Genomic DNA, 17040 nt, shown 5'->3' on the forward strand with positions numbered 1-17040 from the left:
ATGGACTTCCTGTTAGCAGCTCTGGTACACAGACTAGAGGTGAAGCAAACAACAGCAAAGATGCTAGGGACGTCAAGGGATTGAGGGCCATGGATAATTAAGTGCTCCTAGTCAAAGACCTTCAAACTTCACTTTTGATTTGTTCAGAGCCAGATGCCAATGCCCGTCCCTCTATCTATGACCTGCAGGCACCACAGCTATAGTTTCCCCTGAGCATTGTGCTTATTCTTCTCATTTAACGCCTATTTGGCTCTGTCCTGACTTGTGGTTAATCATTTCTGTGTCTGTCTCCCTTACATCGTAATTTTTTTTTTTTTTTACATAGTAAAAAATTTAACTCATCTCACTCCTTTGCAACCCACGCATACTTATACTTTGAATCCCATAGTCTCTATTTCTATTAACATCATTGCCTAGATTATTCTGGAACCATCTACAGCCTCCTTTCTCCCTCAGCCTTCACATATAATAGGTCACCAAATTGCATTTTTATGAGTACCCTCCTTTCCATTCACATTAGATGCCCTTCATTAAACTTCCTCTGGATGCATTGGACATTGTGGTGGCCAGCTTACACCCAGCCCCTTCTCTCAATAACCACCCTCGGCTTTCTTTCCATCACCACATCTCCCCATTTACTCAAGGGATGCCAACTACCTAAAACTCTAGGAATGAAAGATGTGGCTTAGGCCTAACCCAGTCAGTGTAATTCCACCCCACTCCCCCACCTCCCTGTTATTCTCATTGGTTCAGGCTGAGCACATGACCTAGTTCAAGCCAATGAGACTAGAGAGGACACTTATTGAAGACTTTGGGAACAAAAAGCTTCCTTGCTCTTCTGAGCACTCCCAGAGTTGAGCCAGGTGCTGGAAGCCATCTTCCCCACTGTATGGGAAGAGGCTACCTGAAAATGAAGCCAATGCGGAAGAAAGCGCAGACAAGAGATATGGAAAGATGAAGAGTCCCAATTTTATTATTCAAGTGCATGGATCCAGCTGTGCCTGAACCACTCCTACACCTTTGTTGTACATCCACATTCTACATCCAATCCATAAGAAGATCCCACCAGCACTGCCTTTGAGAATATTCAGAATCCAATTCGTTCTATGTCTGCTGTTACCTTCCTAGTCCTTTTGCTCAGACTACTGCGGTAGCCCTCACACTGGTCTCCCTGCTTCCTCAAGTGGCCCAGGAGATCCTTTTAAAACCATAAGTTGGATCACACTACTACTCTGCTCAGAACCCCCTTACACCTCCCCATCCAACTCCAAGATCCTCACCATGACTCTCAGGCCCTGCGTGGCCTGGCTGCTCCCCCCCGTCCTCCTCTCTTACCACTCTAGCCCTCACTCAGCCCACTACATCCTCACTAGCATTTTAGCTCCCACTTCAGGGCCTTTGCACTTGCTGATCTATCTCCCTGGAATGCTCTTCCACTAGATAGCTGCGTGGTTTGCTCTCTCTTTCTTTCAGGGTTCTGCTCAATTGTTACCTTTTCTGTTAGGCCATCTTTGACCCCACCTTCCTACAACAGCACTTCCTTATAATTCTGTATTCCCTTGCCTTGCTTTATGTTATTTATAGCACTTACAACCACCTGAAAAAATTATATATTGTCAACCGAAGAATGACAAGATTCATAAATTTGGAAAGGAGAGCTGTATTTTTCTGCAGGTGACCATTCTGACAGGCTGGAAGTGTAGCCTCTGGCCAGAAGTCAGAAGCAAGGATGGGAAGAATAAGGGTGGGAAGAATAAGACAAGGATTTATGCTGAAGAGGGGGGTCAAATATACATAATCAACAGGTTATAGGAGGAGCTATAAATAGTCGCAAACAGGAGGCATGGGTATGCATAGCAGGCTAATGTGTGCAACATGCACCCCGTGTTCACCCTGGGGTGGAAACTCAACATTTAAATGTGTTACAGTTAGGTTCTATAAGTCAAAAGGTGAAGCAGGGGACACAAAGGCCCTCTGTGTGCAACCTCTGTAGACTGGCCAAAACCACCCCATGGTCAGTGGTCTCTAATGAGGAAGGAACACTGATCAGTTGTTGTATTGAAACAGGGTTGGTTTCTGTTTAACCTTTAGGGAAAAAAGCCTAATAGTAGTTAGCAGAAGGGGGTGTAAGGAGATGTGTCTGACTTCCCACTCTGTCATGGCTAGGAAGTCAGTTTTTAAGGTTTCTCTGAGGTCTCTTTGGCCAGGCGAGGGTCCATTCAGTTGGTTGGAGGACTTGGGATTTCATTTTTATTTCTCAGTGTATGTGTGGTTATTGTTATCTGTATCTCCCCTTTAGAACATGCACCCTATGAGAACCTTGGGCTGCTTAGTTTGCTGCTATATATCCACTTCCTAGAGCAGCAGCTGGCAAGTGGCAGGTACTCAGCACAGTGTTGTCAACTTACTGATTGGATGAATTAACACATGAGCTAATCATTTTCCTATTTTTGCATGAGGTATTTTCAGTTGAGTTTCTGCCACTTACAAAGTATTCTCATACAGCATTTAATTAATATGTTTGCTTAAAAAGTGGACCAATGAATACTTTAGCTTAGGCTGGGTTGTAGGTTACATCCTCATAGATAGCAATACCTGACACGTGACTGTCCCTTTTGAATGCCAAGATACCACATTCAGGGCCTTCTTACATACTTACATTGGTTTTACAACATCAGCAGGGCAAATATTGCCTTCCCCCCATATTTCAGGAAAAGCGAAGTGGTTTGATGGAATTAAGCAGCAAAGCAGGGACTGGAGCCCACATCTTGTCCCCAGCCCACAGCTCTTGCCACATCTCAGTTTTGCATTTCTGTCCATAGTTCTGCAGCTTTATAGCGTGGCATTCACCCACAGGCCTGGGGGAGTGCTATGAAATACTATTCCATGTGATACCTACTTATCTAACATTTCCAATTCCCTGTTTCCTGAAAGCCAATAAAATTCTAAATTTTTTCCACGTGAGACTGTGGGCTTTTTGGGAAAAAGAAGAGCAAGCATATGGCTCTCAGAAAATCAAACTGCTTTGTGAAATAAAAATCTCCCTCCTTCCCTCCACCCTCCCAGCTACCCCATGGTATAACATTCTTTGGAGTTTATTTTACATGTTGAGGCTGGGACAACAGACACACGTGTGTGCCTGCATTGAGTGATCATAATACATTGCAAAAAATCCTTCTGCAACCCCTCTCTTCCAGAGTGGTTTTTTCCTTCCTCAGCTATTCCCCACGGATGACATTAGCTCCCTTTTTAATTCCTTTCCCCTCGCTGCACACTCTGATGTTACTTACCAACCCCCAGTGGATATGCAGAGGCTTATTCAGTGTCACATGTAATAGATAAAACAGCGGGGGCTTCTAATCGGAAAATGTTTTGCAGGCTGCAAAAGACTATGGAAAACCACAAAGCTGCCAATATGGTCCAGAGTTTATTAATACATATTTGGCACAAGTGTGGCACACAACACTGCCCTGTCCCCCATGGGGGATTAGTTACATGTTTACAGATATAGCCCTTGGTAGAAGCGGGGGGGCGAGGATATAGCCTCCTTCCTAGGAACCTCCTGCAGAGCTTTTTTATCTGAGGTTCAGAGACACCCAGGTAGGATGCCTTTTCATGTGGGCACAGCGTTAGAGGTTGCTTGAGTCTTCTTCCTATTTTATTTTTTTAATATTTATTATTTATTTATTTATTTTTGTAGCGACAAGATCTTGCTTTGTTGCCCCAGCTGGTTTCAAACTCTTGGGCTCAAGTGATCCTTGCACCTTGGCCTCCCAAAGTGTTAGGATTACAGGTGTGAGCCCGGCTTGTAGTGGTACTTTTAAGAAGCTACCAATTCCTTTACACACTCCCATCAAGAGGTGGGGTCAACGTCTCCTTTGCTAAAATCTGGGCTCTGTGACCCCTCCAACCAAGTGAGTGCAGTGGGAGGACGCTATGGCCTCCCAAGGCTGGGTCAGAAGGGGCCAGGCCCACTCCACCTGTGGCTTTTGGGATGCTCGCTGCGGCCCCTTTTCTGGATACTCCTAAGCAGGAAGCTTCCGCATTGCAAGGAGCCTAGTCTCATGGAGAGGCCTTGTGGAGTGCTCTGGTTGACTGTCCTCCAGCCTCCAGGCACAGGCCCCAGGCATGCAAGTGAGGCCACTCTCTCGGAGGCACCACTCACACTCGGAGCCCCAGCCCACCCAGCGCTCAGCCATTTGCATCACCCTGGCCATTGAAGTCTTCCCCGCATCACTCCAAACACAGTAGAGCAGTGAAGAGCCGGGCCCACAGGTTCTGTGAATGTAACAAGGCAGCCGTTTCATGCCCCTGAGTGTGTGTGGGGTGTTTGCAGCAGGAGGAAGCACAGCACACAGCCAGATGAATGCTGAGCGTTAAAAGGGCCCTGGGTGCATTCCAAGAGCTAGACCTCCCAGGCCCTCTGGCTGTACCGCGCACACCTCATCAAATCTATAGGACCAGACAGCAGAAAAGATTCCTTGTCCATTGTTAAAACCCTGCAGAAAGAGCCAGACCGTATGGCAGTCAGCACTGACTCGCTCCCACTCTGAACAAGGCCTGCTGTGACCTCCTACTCGACCTGCCTGTCCCTCCTGGGCCTCTCTGGTCTCCTCTCCTTCCACCTTCTCTCACTCACTCCCCAGCAATGTTGGCCTCCTCCTCTGGCTCCACACACACCAGATATGGTCCCACCTCAGGGCCTTTGTTCCTGCAGTTCCCCCTGCCTGGACTGTCCCTCCTTGTGTATTTGCCTGTCTGTCTTCCTCAATTCCTTTAGGCCAGGGATCCCCAAGCCCCAGCCGCAGACTGGTATGGGTCTGTGGCCTGTTAGGAACTCTGCCACAGTATTAGCTTCTCCAAGGAGTGCGAGCCCTATTGTGAACTGTGCATTTGAGGAATCTAGGTTGCATTCCTTATGAGAGTCTAATGCCTGATGATGGGAGGTGAAACGGTTTCATCCTGAAGCCATCCTCCCCCAACGCCCCCGGTTCCTTGGAAAAATTTTCTTCTACAAAACTGGCCGCTAGTTCCAAGAAGGTTGGAAACTGCCGCTTTAGGCCTTTACTAAGAGCCACCTCCTCCATCAGTCCTTTGTGGCCATGCTCTCCAAAAGAGCAAATCCCCACCCACGTCCCCAATTTGCATGACTCTTTTTCTACTTTATTTTTCTCTTGAATACTTGTCACTATCTAAATACTTCTATTTTACTTATTGTTCTTGTTTGTTATGCCTTTCCCACTAAAGCATAAGTTCAATAGCCACAGAAATACATCCCCAGGGCCTAGAAGAATACCTGGCACAAGGAAAGTAGGCAGTCAATATCTATTGAAGAAATAAATGAATATTATGTAACAAAGTTATGCTTTTGCTCTTATCCTGAGAAAGAGTATATGCCTATCACAATAAATATTTGTTAAGTGAATAAATGGGAGACATGCAGGATGGCTGGTTTATTGAAAACAGTATGAACTTCATCTTGCCGAGATCTCCTCCAACCTCCCTCTCCAGCTTCACCACCTGCCTCCCTCCTCTGCCCAACCAGAACAGGTATCCTCTGGTTCAGTGCACTGAAGCCTGGCTTCTGCCAGTTCCTCTGCCTGGAAGGTCCTGCATCTACCTCTTTGTGAACTTACATCCTGTTTGTCTCTTCAGGACCAGCTCAGGTACCACCTAGCTGGAGTCCCTTTGACCTCTGGTGAATTCCATGTGCACTTCTCCCAGGTCCTGAGGTCCCTGGGTATCTGTCTCACCTCCTTCATCAGTCTGAATCCCAGAGAAGAGCAATATGCTGCTCTGCCCTGTTCGTATTTGTAGTCCTTACTCCCCTTCACTCATAGGCAGCTGCAGGTACAGATGGGGTCTGGAGAATTTGGGGATGTGTTGGAGGGATGGGGTCAGAGAGGAGGTCAGGAGAACTCCATGTTCATATCCGCTTCTGTCAGAGTTTGAGAAGTGCAACAATAGCAGTAGAACTAACTGACATGCCCCTGTGACAGTGAAAAGAACACAGGACTTGGAATCAGAAAGCCTGGTCTCATCTCCTTTCCAGGTCTCTTTAGACAAACCATTTACCTTTCCCAAGCCTTGGTTTCTTCATCTAAAAAAATGTTTATGCCACAAAGATATTGTTTGGATGAAAGGGCATCATTCTTGAGGGGGGAAAAGTGTAAACTGAAAAACACTATGCAAATATAAATGAATGTGCAGAAGTTAGGTGTTCTAACCAGTGAAATTGACAAGAGTGCGGCTCAGGTTGCTGCCAGAGGGTGGCAGCAGCAGCCAGGGACTTTGGCCCACCGTCCTTTGAAAAAAAGCAACCCTGGAAGCTGCCAGAAAGGGACACATTCACTGGGTTGCCCTGAGATGATCAGCTCATCTGACTGTGAAGAGATTGCCCTCTCTCCTTGAGTGGGATCTGGCCAGGGCTGAACCAAACCCCAGAAGTCTTCCTTTGAGTGATTTTCCCCAGATGGTTCTTATGGCCACCCTCACCATCACAATGCTGTTCTGAAAATTCCAGCATTCCGTGTAGGTTTTTTATTGGTGACCTCATCTAGCCTTCACCACAAACTTTTGAGTTTAAGGGAGCAGGCCAAATTACAACTCCTTCCCCCAGATCACCATTTTATTTTTTTAATTTTAAAAAAATTTCATTTTGTAGAGACAGGGTCTCACTATGTTGCCCAGGCTGGTCTTGAACTCTGGCCTCAAGCGATCCACCTGCCTCGGCCTCCCAAAGTGTTGGGATTACAGGCATGAGCCACAGCACCTGGCCATACCTCACCATTTCAGACATGACAAAACTGAGGCCCAAAGAGGTTGCTTTGAAGATCACACAGATACTAAATAGGAAAAAATTAGAATTCACATTTTAAGCCTGGGTTTTTTTTTAGCTTGAATTCCATTACATCATCACTTCTTTCACCTGCTTGTTCAGTTATTCATACAACCAGCACTTTTTGGGCTCTTGCAGTTTGCTGGAGAGCTGCATAGACTTCCTACTACTTAGCCATGGTGGCCGCTCTCCTGGCCTAGGCGAGCCGACGTCTCCCACCTTTTCTGCTCAGAGCTAGGGCCTCAGTCTATCTTCCTCTACTCTGGGCAGCAGGCGCCACCTCCTTGGTGTTCTGGGGCTCATATCCCAAGCCCAACAGCTGAGAAGGGCCCTGTCTCCCCCTGCTCCCTACATCACAGCTTCTTAGATCACAATCTCACAGGCTCTGCTGGCTTTCTATTTAGGCAATCCTGAGAAATAACTAGGAAGAGGAGGGTAACAAAAACAAAAGTGAAAAACAGAGAAAAGTAATGCATACCTGAGGAATCATATAAAGTCTCCTAGTTCTTCTCAGTCTACAGTTCATGACTTATTTGCTGCGAAGTCTCCAGGCCCTGAGCTTGAACTTCCCTGGCTTATTTCCCAAGGTGAAACTTCTCTATTATTTTGTCTCTTCTTTTATTCTCTTAAGTTGGCCTCATTATCAGGCACATAGAGGCAATCTGGGAACAAAGCTGACATTTGTCAAGCATCTCCTAGGCGCCAGGCATTGTGTTAGACCCTGGACACACATCACTTCGTTTGACCTCACAATAGGCTTGAAAACAAAGCATTTGTCTTCTTTTACAAATGTGGAAACTGAGATGCAAAGACATGAAATGACATGCCTAGATTCATGTATCTAGTACGTGGTGACTCAAAGCTCTTTTCCCTAAAAGCACATGATTATACAGCTAGCAACAAGCATGTACCCCTTCTTCTCTCAGAGGCGTTTACCGCTTGGGGGACTTCCAAGGTGAGTGACTCTCATATCCGGAACCCAGGCTTTACACAGGAACTGGCACTGTGGGTCAATTCCGAACTCTCTGCTTTGTGGGTGGGAAGCCCAAGAGGAAAAGAAAACTCAGTTTTTGCCTTGGAGGAGATACCACCTGACACCAGAACAAGCTCTCAGAGATGGTTTTTTGGCTGGAAAAGAGCACGTCTGCCGCCATGGTGCATGCATTGGTGGCTGATTACGTTAGGCTGCTTTTATGAGAACACCCACCTCTTTGCCTGGCAGTGGCAATGTTTGTGGAATCATACTGATACTGAAATTCTGCTGTGATCATCTAGATACAACCAAGCTAAACATCAGTAGGACCTGGCCACAGACACACAGTGTAGCCTTTCAGATCATCACTGAAGCCCTGGCAAATGTCAGGGATTTTTCTTTTTTTTTTTTTAAATTCATTTTATAAGCACTTGGTTTTATTGCACAGAAGCAATTGAAACTGGACTCCAGTAGAAAGTGTGCCCTGGCATCATTCAGTGGCCAGTACCCAGCCCCACCTGGACCACTCTTCCAGAGTAGAGAGCTGTGGGCAAGAGCTTGACCACTCCTTTGGAAAATAGAAGGCCTTTGGGAATAGGTTAAGACATCTCAAGCATAATGTGTTTCTAACTGCTCATTCATTATTGCGGTCGTCTGTCAGTTGCACATAGAGGCAATAAATGCACTTATTTGGAAAGGAGGGGGGCAGTTTTTACAGTCAAGTGTTTACGTATGGCCTTTGGCATGTATCACATTCGGCTACATAAGCCATCATAACATAATTGTCCATCGCCTGGGGAGGGCATGGAGGCAGGGGGCTGGGAGTGCCCTCTCTTGCTAACATATTGCTAACAGAAGTTCCTGTTTCAAGAAAGAGGCCCTGTCATAGAAGCGGTTTCTTCTTACATAAAGAGAAAAAAAGTGAAAATTGCATTACTCCGATCCTTGAGCTCCGGGACCCTTCTGAGTTTCTTTGGCTGCTCCAGACATTCCTTTCTCCCTGCCTTACTTCCCCTCAGCAGCCTTGTCTTCTGTGGCCTTCTCTGGAGGCCTGCTGTCTTTTTGGTCTGTGCTGGAGGATTTTTCAGCCTTTTCCGCCTTAGGTTTGCTGAGCTCCTTTGAGAGGGTGGGTCGTCTTTAGCTTTGGTCTCTGTCTTGGGTTTCTCCTCAGGCTTCTTGACCTCAGTGGCGTTCTCCTCCTTGGTGCCTTTTTTCTCCAGTGCTGCTGCTGCCTCCTCCTTCTCTGCTGGTTTTCTGGGTTCCTTGGCCTTGGCATCATCTGGTTCCTTCTTGACCACCTCTGTCTTCTCTTTGGGTTTAGCGTCTTCCTCCACCTCCACCTTGGCAGGAGCTTCCTTCTCTGGGGTGGCTGCTTTTTTCTTATATTGAGCCTCTTCCTTCTTGGCTTCAACTTTGGATTCTTTAGGCTTTTCGATGGCAGCTTCCTTCTTCTCCTCCACCATGGGCTTTGGAGCCTCCTTGTTGGGTGCCTCCTCTTTCTTGTTGTCCTTCTTCTCCGTTTTTGGTGTGACAGGAGCTTTCTCTTCCTCTGCCTTCTCTGGGGTCTCTTTGACTTTCACCTCCTGGGGCTTCTCCCACCCCTTCACTGGGGACTTCACCTCTTCCTTCTATGGGATCTCCTTCTCAGGGGCCTTGGCATCCTCTTTTAGGGGAGACTTCACCTTCTCTGGGAACTTGACCTCCTCCTTGACAGGGCTTTTGGCCTTTTGGGGGGATTTATCTGCAGAGGGCCTTGCTTCCTCCTTTGCTGGAGTGTTGGCTTCTGGAGACTTCACATCAAGAGTCTTGGCCTTCTCAGGGGACTTTGCTTCTTCCTTCACTGGGGACTTGGCCTTCTTTGGAGGCTTGGCCTCAGCCAGTGACTTTGCCTCTTCCTTTGCTGGGGACTTGGCCTTCCCGGGGGACTTGACCTCAGCTGGAGATATTGGTTCCTCTTTCTCTGGGGACTTGGCCTTAGCCAATGACTTTGCCTCTTCCTTTGCTGGAGACTTGGCCTTCCTGGGGGACTTGACCTCAACTGGGGATTTTGCTTCCTCCTTCTCTGGGGACTTGGCCCCAGCTGGTGACTTTGCCTCTTCCTTCACTGGGGACGTGGCTTCCTTCTCTGGGTATGTGGCCTCTTCTGCTGGGGGAGACTTTGCTGCTTCTTCTCTCCCTTTTGTCTCCTCCTCTTCACCCCCTTCTTCCTCCTTGCGCTCCTCCTCTTTGGCCTCCTTTCTCCTCTTCAGTCACTTTTTCAGTCACTTGGGTCTCCTCCATCTGTTCCTCCACAATCACAGTTTCTTTCTCAGACTTCTCTACCACTTTGATCTTCTCTTTGCTTTAGACCTTTATGTAAGTGGACGTGGAGGGAATTTTGGGGAGTCCTTCTGGAAGCGAGAAAGGAATCTGGCCAAAGTCAATCTGACATTCCTCACCTTCCAGGAGTTTTCTGTAAGTGGCTATCTCTATATCCAGAGCCATCTTGACATTGAGCAGGTCCTGGTATTGTCACAGCTGGGCCCTCATCTCCCACTTGATGTTCCTCAGCTTGGCGTCCAGCTGCTGAATGACTTCCTGGTAGGAGGCAATGTCGGCCTGATGAGGGTCCTCCAGCTCAGAGGGCTGCCTCTCCAGTGAGTCCATGGTGCTTTTCAGTGCGTCCAGCTCTGTGGTCTTGGCCCGAAGCTGACACTGGTACTCAGTTATCTCCTCCTGCACTGAGCGCATGTCGTCTGTGTTCACCCTGGCTGCCTCCAACAGTCAGTCCAACCTCACTTGGAATCACTCCTCGGACTGCAGCGTGCTCTGCCCTGCGTGGCCTTCGAGCTGCCGCAGATCTCCTGCAGCGCTGATGCGCTTACATCATGTCACATTTGAGGGCGTCCCCCCGCGTGGCCTGTACTTGCGCCTGTGCCTGCCAGGCGCTGCAGCGCTGATCTCGCCGGGCAGCTAGCCCACCTCCTCCTGATGGTGGCGCCGCAGGTAGCTGCACTCCTCCTGCAGTGCCTGCGCTTTCTTCTGCAGTTCCATGCCCGCCGCCTCCGCCTCCCACAAGAAGCCCGCGAGTGGGCCACAGCCTTGGCCTCCTCGCGCTGCTGGGCCTTTATGTGGAGGCACTGATGCACATGTGCGAAGTCTTCCAGCAGGTGCTCCTGCTCCAGGCGCAGCGGATAGCGCGGTGCCCGGGTACAGCACGTTGCAGCGCGTCTCGCAGACCTTGCGTTCATACAGCTCGCCCGTGGCAGTGCGGCCCACCTGCTGCTGTCGCAGCGCCGCCGCCTCACCCTCCAGGCTGCAGTTGTTCACGACTGGTTGCCGCACCCTGTAGATGTAGCGGGTGAAGCGGTGCTTCAGCGTCTGCAGCTAGCTGCTGCTTCTCACTGCGCGCCATGGCGCAGCCACCACTCTGTTCTCTCATCCCATCCCATTGCTCAGCGTGTCCAGCCAGTCGGTGCTTGAGGCGGCAGGCGCCCCCAGAAGTGGCTGGGCGAGGCGGCGAGGCGGACACTGAGCTCGTGGACGTCGGCGTCCACGAGTAGAAGCCACTGGAGGAGTCGGCGGCCAAGCGCCTCCTGCTTGNGGTGCTTGAGGCGGCAGGCGCCCCAGAAGTGGCTGGGCGAGGCGGCGAGGCGGACACTGAGCTCGTGGACGTCGGCGTCCACGAGTAGAAGCCACTGGAGGAGTCGGCGGCCAAGCGCCTCCTGCTTGTGCTGCCCTTTAGGGCCAGCTTGTAGTGGAGGGTGCCCCCGCCGTGCAGCCTCACGAACAGGGCACCCAGCAGTGCGTCCGAGCCACTGAAGCTCATCATGGTTTGAGCAGGTGCCCAGGGCCAGGATAGGGTGGGAGGCACTCAAATGTCAGTTTATAGTAAAAATGAGGCTGGGCGTAATCCCAGCACTTTGGAAGGCTGAGGCTGGCGGATCATTAGGTCAGCAGTTCGAGACCAGCCTGGTCAATATGGTGAACCCCATCTCCACTAAAAATACAAAAATTAGCTGGGTGTGGTGGTGCACACCTGTAGTCCCAGCTACTCAGGAGGCTGAGGCAGGAGAATCGCTTGAATCCAGAGAGGGATGTTGCAGTGAGCTGAGATCGCACCATTGCACTCCAGCCTGGGCAACAGAGCAAGACTCCATCTTAAAAAAAAAAAAAATGCTAGACACTTGACTCCTTTTTTGTGTTTGTCCCCTGAATCTGTAAGAAGGTGTAATAAGGGTGCAAGTGGAGGCACCAAAGAGAGGAGATGGAAGTTAGGCAGGAAGGTGAGGTGGGACACAGAGATTGCTGCAACTAAGGACAAGTGAGGTGTGTGAGGCAAAGGTAACAGTGAGGTCTCAGAAAGAAGCAAGCAGTGTCTCCGAGTTTGGAGCACAGGTCCAAGGGACTAGGGATTAGGTGATGAAAGTGTGGAGGGAGGAGACAGGCACAACCCAGAACCTCCCGGGGCTTAGAGTCCTCTACTGAAATATGAGGAGATCTAATCCTATTTGGAATTTCTTTCTCTTCCAAAATCTCACAGTTCAAAAGATTCAGTTGGGTGTGAAGTACAGAAGTGGCAATTTTGACCACAGTGCTGCCAGAAATAATAAGTTCCTCTTCAAAGCTTCCTTTGTCTTTCTTAACCAGTAACAAGCACTTCTTTCTCTGCTTAATCTGTGAGGAGCACTTGTTTCTCTACTTAATCTGTAACTAGCAAACCTCTTACTCTGTAAATAACCCTTCCCACCTATTTGGTAATGGACAGCCTCTCTGTTCCCGCCTAATTGGCCTTACTCAATTTCAAACACTAGCCAATCAGATCAGCTTAGACTGTGCCTGACTCCACCCAGTGGGGAAAGGACACAGAAACAGGAACTGTGTTAGGGATAAAAACCCCTGCCCTACCCCACTTGGCATGCTCTTGCAATCAGAGGGATATAGGCAGCACCCCTCTGCAGAAGTAAATGTGCCTTGCTGAGAAATTTTTTGTGCTGTTTTTTGCTTGTGGCATCAAGCACTTGTTTCTAACAGTTTCTCCAGGATCCCATTCTCCTTGGGGGAAGTGTCACCAATCATCTCTTGTGAGGAGATGCCTCTGCTGCCTCATTGCGACTGCCTCAGGAGTGAGGGATTGAGACCCACCTGGCATGATGAATAAACCCGGATTCTCAGCAACGTGGGAGGAAAAGGCCTACAGATACCACAGCGACCAGGTAATTCTGTGCACAGACCAATGTAAGAAAAGCTGCGGGGGTGGTGAAGTACTTCCTTGGTGTTTGGGATGTCCTAGAGGTTGAAAGTGTATGAATGAGATGCACAATTAAGTGCAAAGTAAGTGTGGAGTCCAGATTTGCAGTTCTGGGGTCACCTCATATGGCTTAAAGTGGCTTTCCTGTCAGGAGTTTATACTGACCCACCAATGCTAAGAAGGACTTAAATTCCCACGAGGGAAGCAGCCAAAGAAGGATGAAAGGAAAGCAGTCGAGTGCAAGAAACCTCCAGTGGGGTGAGGTGTTGGGGGAGTTAAACCTCCAGGGAAAGGGGGCAAGAAATCTCTACTAAGAGAGATTGAACCACACACAGCCAGGAAACTCAGGGAAATGCCTAAAACTTCCAGGATGGGAAATACCCCAAGCAGGACAGGCAATATAAAGGACAAGACAGATAATAAAATTCTGTCTGATAGCCCTCTAGGTCTCATGTTAAAATATTGGAGGGATAATGAAAGGACTAAACATAAGAAGCAACAAATAAATTATTGTTGCTTTATTTTGACCAAAGAACCTATTCTTAAACCTTCAATTTTCTGGCCAAGGTTTGGGTCAAATGACAATTGGATTTGTCAACTTTTAATAGAATATGTCAATGATAAAATCCTGTCTCCCAAGAGGAAACAGAATATGCCCTGTGCTGGCGGCAGGGGCCTGTCCTCCTCTACCTGCTGAAAGCTACAGGAAATAAGCCAGAAACTACCTCCCCTAAAGAAATTGAGACTCCTACCCCCAAACAGTCCATTAACACATGAGACCCTTTAGACCACCTTCCCCTGCCAAACACCACCAACTTCCCTCCCCTTCAATCAGATGTAGCTGCCCCAAATCCTTCCCCTACTCACGTTGTTCCCTCCCCTTATAATCCCGACTCTTGGGGCCATTCCCAGTCTGAATGCCCTGCCCCAGGAAAGTTTCACCGTGAAATAGAACCATGTAAAAAGGATATTTAAAACTTCCCTTTCCCCTTCTCCTCAAAGGAGTCTGCCCCAACCCTTTTTCCCTTAAGAGAAGTACCACTTGGAGGAGGGGAATTGGCTTTGAAAATGCCCCCTTAACTAGTTCAGAGGTCAGAAACCTGAAGAGGGAACTTAAAACGCTATTAGATAATCCTTTTGGGGTCACGGATCAAATTGACCAATTTTTAGGACCCCAAGTATATACTTGGGCTAATGTCCATCTTAAGTATTTGCTTTCTGGGGGAGAAAAAAGCCATGATCTGCAGGACTGCTGTGATAGTCTGGGAGCATGAACATCCTCCCTGTCAAAATATCCCTGCAGCCCAAGACCCCCAAAGGGATAATGACAATGCAGTCCACTGAGAAAACATGAAAGACCTTAGGGAAATGATAGTTAAAGGGAGTTGGGAATCAGTGCCTCAAACCCCAAATATTTCCCAAGCATTTAATATACAGCAGGGAAAAAACGAAGGGCCCATGGAGTTTTTAAACAGACTAAAGGAACAGATGAGAAAATATGCAGGCTTAGACATAGAGGATCCCCTTGGGCAGGGGATGTTAAAGCTCCGTTTTGTCACTAATAATTGGCCAGATATCACAAAGAAATTACAAAAAAATAGAGGACTGGAAAGATTGACCTGTAGAGGAACTTTTGAGGGAGGCCCAAAAAGTGTATGTAAGAAGGGATGAAGAAAAGCAAAACAAAAAAGCAAAATCATGCTCTCTGCTCTACAACAACATACCCAAGGGGCCAAAACCTGTAAGGAATTTAAGCCCCACTTGCTAGGCCATATAAATGGCATGAAAAAGCAAAGCAAGGGAATTTAAAAATAAGGAGAGAAAGAGAGCCGAACAAATGTTTCAAATGTGGGTGAATAGGTCACTTCGAAAGGGAATGTCCTGAATGGGAAAAAGAAAAGGAAGTCATCCCATTTATGGCCTTCGAGGAAGAATAGAGAGTCAGGGACTCTGTTTCTTTTATCTTGAGTCCCACCAAGAACCCTTGATAAATTCAGAGGTGGGACCCAAACCCGAGCTCATTACCTTTTACACTCGATCTTAGCCAAAGGCCGAGAAGCCATAGCTCATTACCTTTTTAATTGACTCAGGGGCAGCTTGCTCCTCTGTTTGTTATCCTCTTTCTGGTGTACTTTGTTCACAAGAACTCCTGATCTCAGGAGTAAAAGGAGAAGGATTTAAAGCAAAAATCTTAGAAGAAACAAAAGTCATGAACTGTCACCCCAGGACCAACATTACCAGAGTAATGTTAAAGAAAAAAGCTGAATCTGACTGTCCCTTTTTCCTCTTCTCTTTCCCTTAGCTACCCCACATCTCATTATTAATGTAACCAGGTCAAAGTCACCCCAAATCATTACTTTTGATGCTTGTCTTGTTATACCCTGTGGAGACTTGCAAAGTCAAAGGCAGCTCTTTACTTCAGAAAAGTATCTTTGCCCTTCTTGGAAATTCTCAGATTGGGCAGATTCAATTAACTGGACAGTTCCCTCAGACTTGGGATATTATAAAGAAAATTCTATTAACTGGGAATCTTGTCCTCTGAAAACAGAGCTTCTCTGCCATAGCTGGTCCAATATTCTATGGACTACCAAAAATCGGGGTTGGACCTCCCCAACAAGTCTGTGTGTCCCTAAAACCATACATTCCTTTCACTAAAGGAAGCACCCCCCCGCAATTGCCAGCAAAACCAAAATAATCCAGTACAGATTTCCATTACTATCTCAACTTCTCAAAATTCCTCCCCTTCATTAAGTCGTTTCTATGGTATAGGAGCAGAGGTCACAGGAGCAGACTCTATAGGATTTTTCGAAATGCATTTCATCGCCCCCTCATCCCCTCCACCCTCTCCTTCTAAACCTTCTAATCAAACTATTAGTTTCTCCCTACCCAATACTAACACCAAAGTAGCCACTGTAGAAGTTAAAGATTTAAAACAAACCCTAGCTATTGAAACGGGCTACCAAGATGCAAAAGCCTGGTTAGAATTGATTAAATATTCCATTCACACACTAAACAAAAGCAATTGTTACGCTTGTGCAACAGGCAGGCCAGAGACCCAAATTGTCCCCTTTCTACTTGGATGGTCCTCCGACCAACAGAGTATGAGTGGTATGGTAACTCTCTTCCAAAACCCCACAGCCTGGGGCAATAAGGCATGCCGAACTCTAGTGGGATGCAGTAAGTCTAAGCCTTTTCAGGAGCTTACGAATCAGTCTGCCCTTGTTCATCCCCATGCAGATGTATGGTAGTATTCCAGTAGACCAGTACTAGGTACTTTGTCAAGTGACTGGATCGACACTTGCACCCTAATTCAATTGATCATCCCTTTCATCCTGGCGTTTCATTAACCAAGCAAAAAAGACAATCATAAAAAAGAAGTACCCCCCCTCCACAGGTCCTTTGACTCTCACATTTATATAGATGCCATCAGAGTTCCACAAGGAGTGCCAAATGAATTTAAAATTCAAAATCAAATAGCTGCAGGATTTGAACCTATATTGTTCTCATGGGTGACTGTAAACAAAAATGTAGACTGGATAAATTACATTTACTATCATCAACAGTGGTTTGTCAATTATACTAGGGATACCATTAAAGGAATAGCTGAACAATTAGGCCCTACCAGCCAAATGGTCTGGGAAAATAGAATAGCCCTGGACATGATATTGGCTGAGAAAGGTGGGGTCTGTGTCATGACTGGGGTCCAATACTGTACTTTTATCCCTAACAACACAGCCCCTGATGGAACAATTACAAAAGCCTTACAGGGCCTTACCACCCTAGCAAATGAATTAGCTGAATTCTGGAATAGATGACCCCTTCTCTGGTCTCATGGAAGAATGGTTTGGAAAATGGAAGGGAATCATAACCTCAATCTTTACCCCCATTGCAATCGTTATAGGTGTACTCATTCTTGTAGGTTGCTGCATCATACCTTGTATTCATAGATTAGTGCAAAGACTTATAGAAAAAGCCCTCACAAAACCCCTCGATTCTCCC

The 17040-nt window shown here is 47.4% G+C and overlaps 1 pseudogene; it reads right to left on the reverse strand.

The window, feature by feature from the left end:
- Window positions 1-8816: 8816 nt before the first annotated feature.
- On the reverse strand, window positions 8817-11622 carry LOC108528041 (neurofilament heavy polypeptide-like; annotated as a pseudogene).
- Window positions 11623-17040: the final 5418 nt, after the last annotated feature.

Source organism: Rhinopithecus bieti, unplaced genomic scaffold (assembly GCF_001698545.2).
Source record: "Rhinopithecus bieti isolate Rb0 unplaced genomic scaffold, ASM169854v2 scaffold_3040, whole genome shotgun sequence".
Classification (NCBI taxonomy): domain Eukaryota; kingdom Metazoa; phylum Chordata; class Mammalia; order Primates; family Cercopithecidae; genus Rhinopithecus; species Rhinopithecus bieti.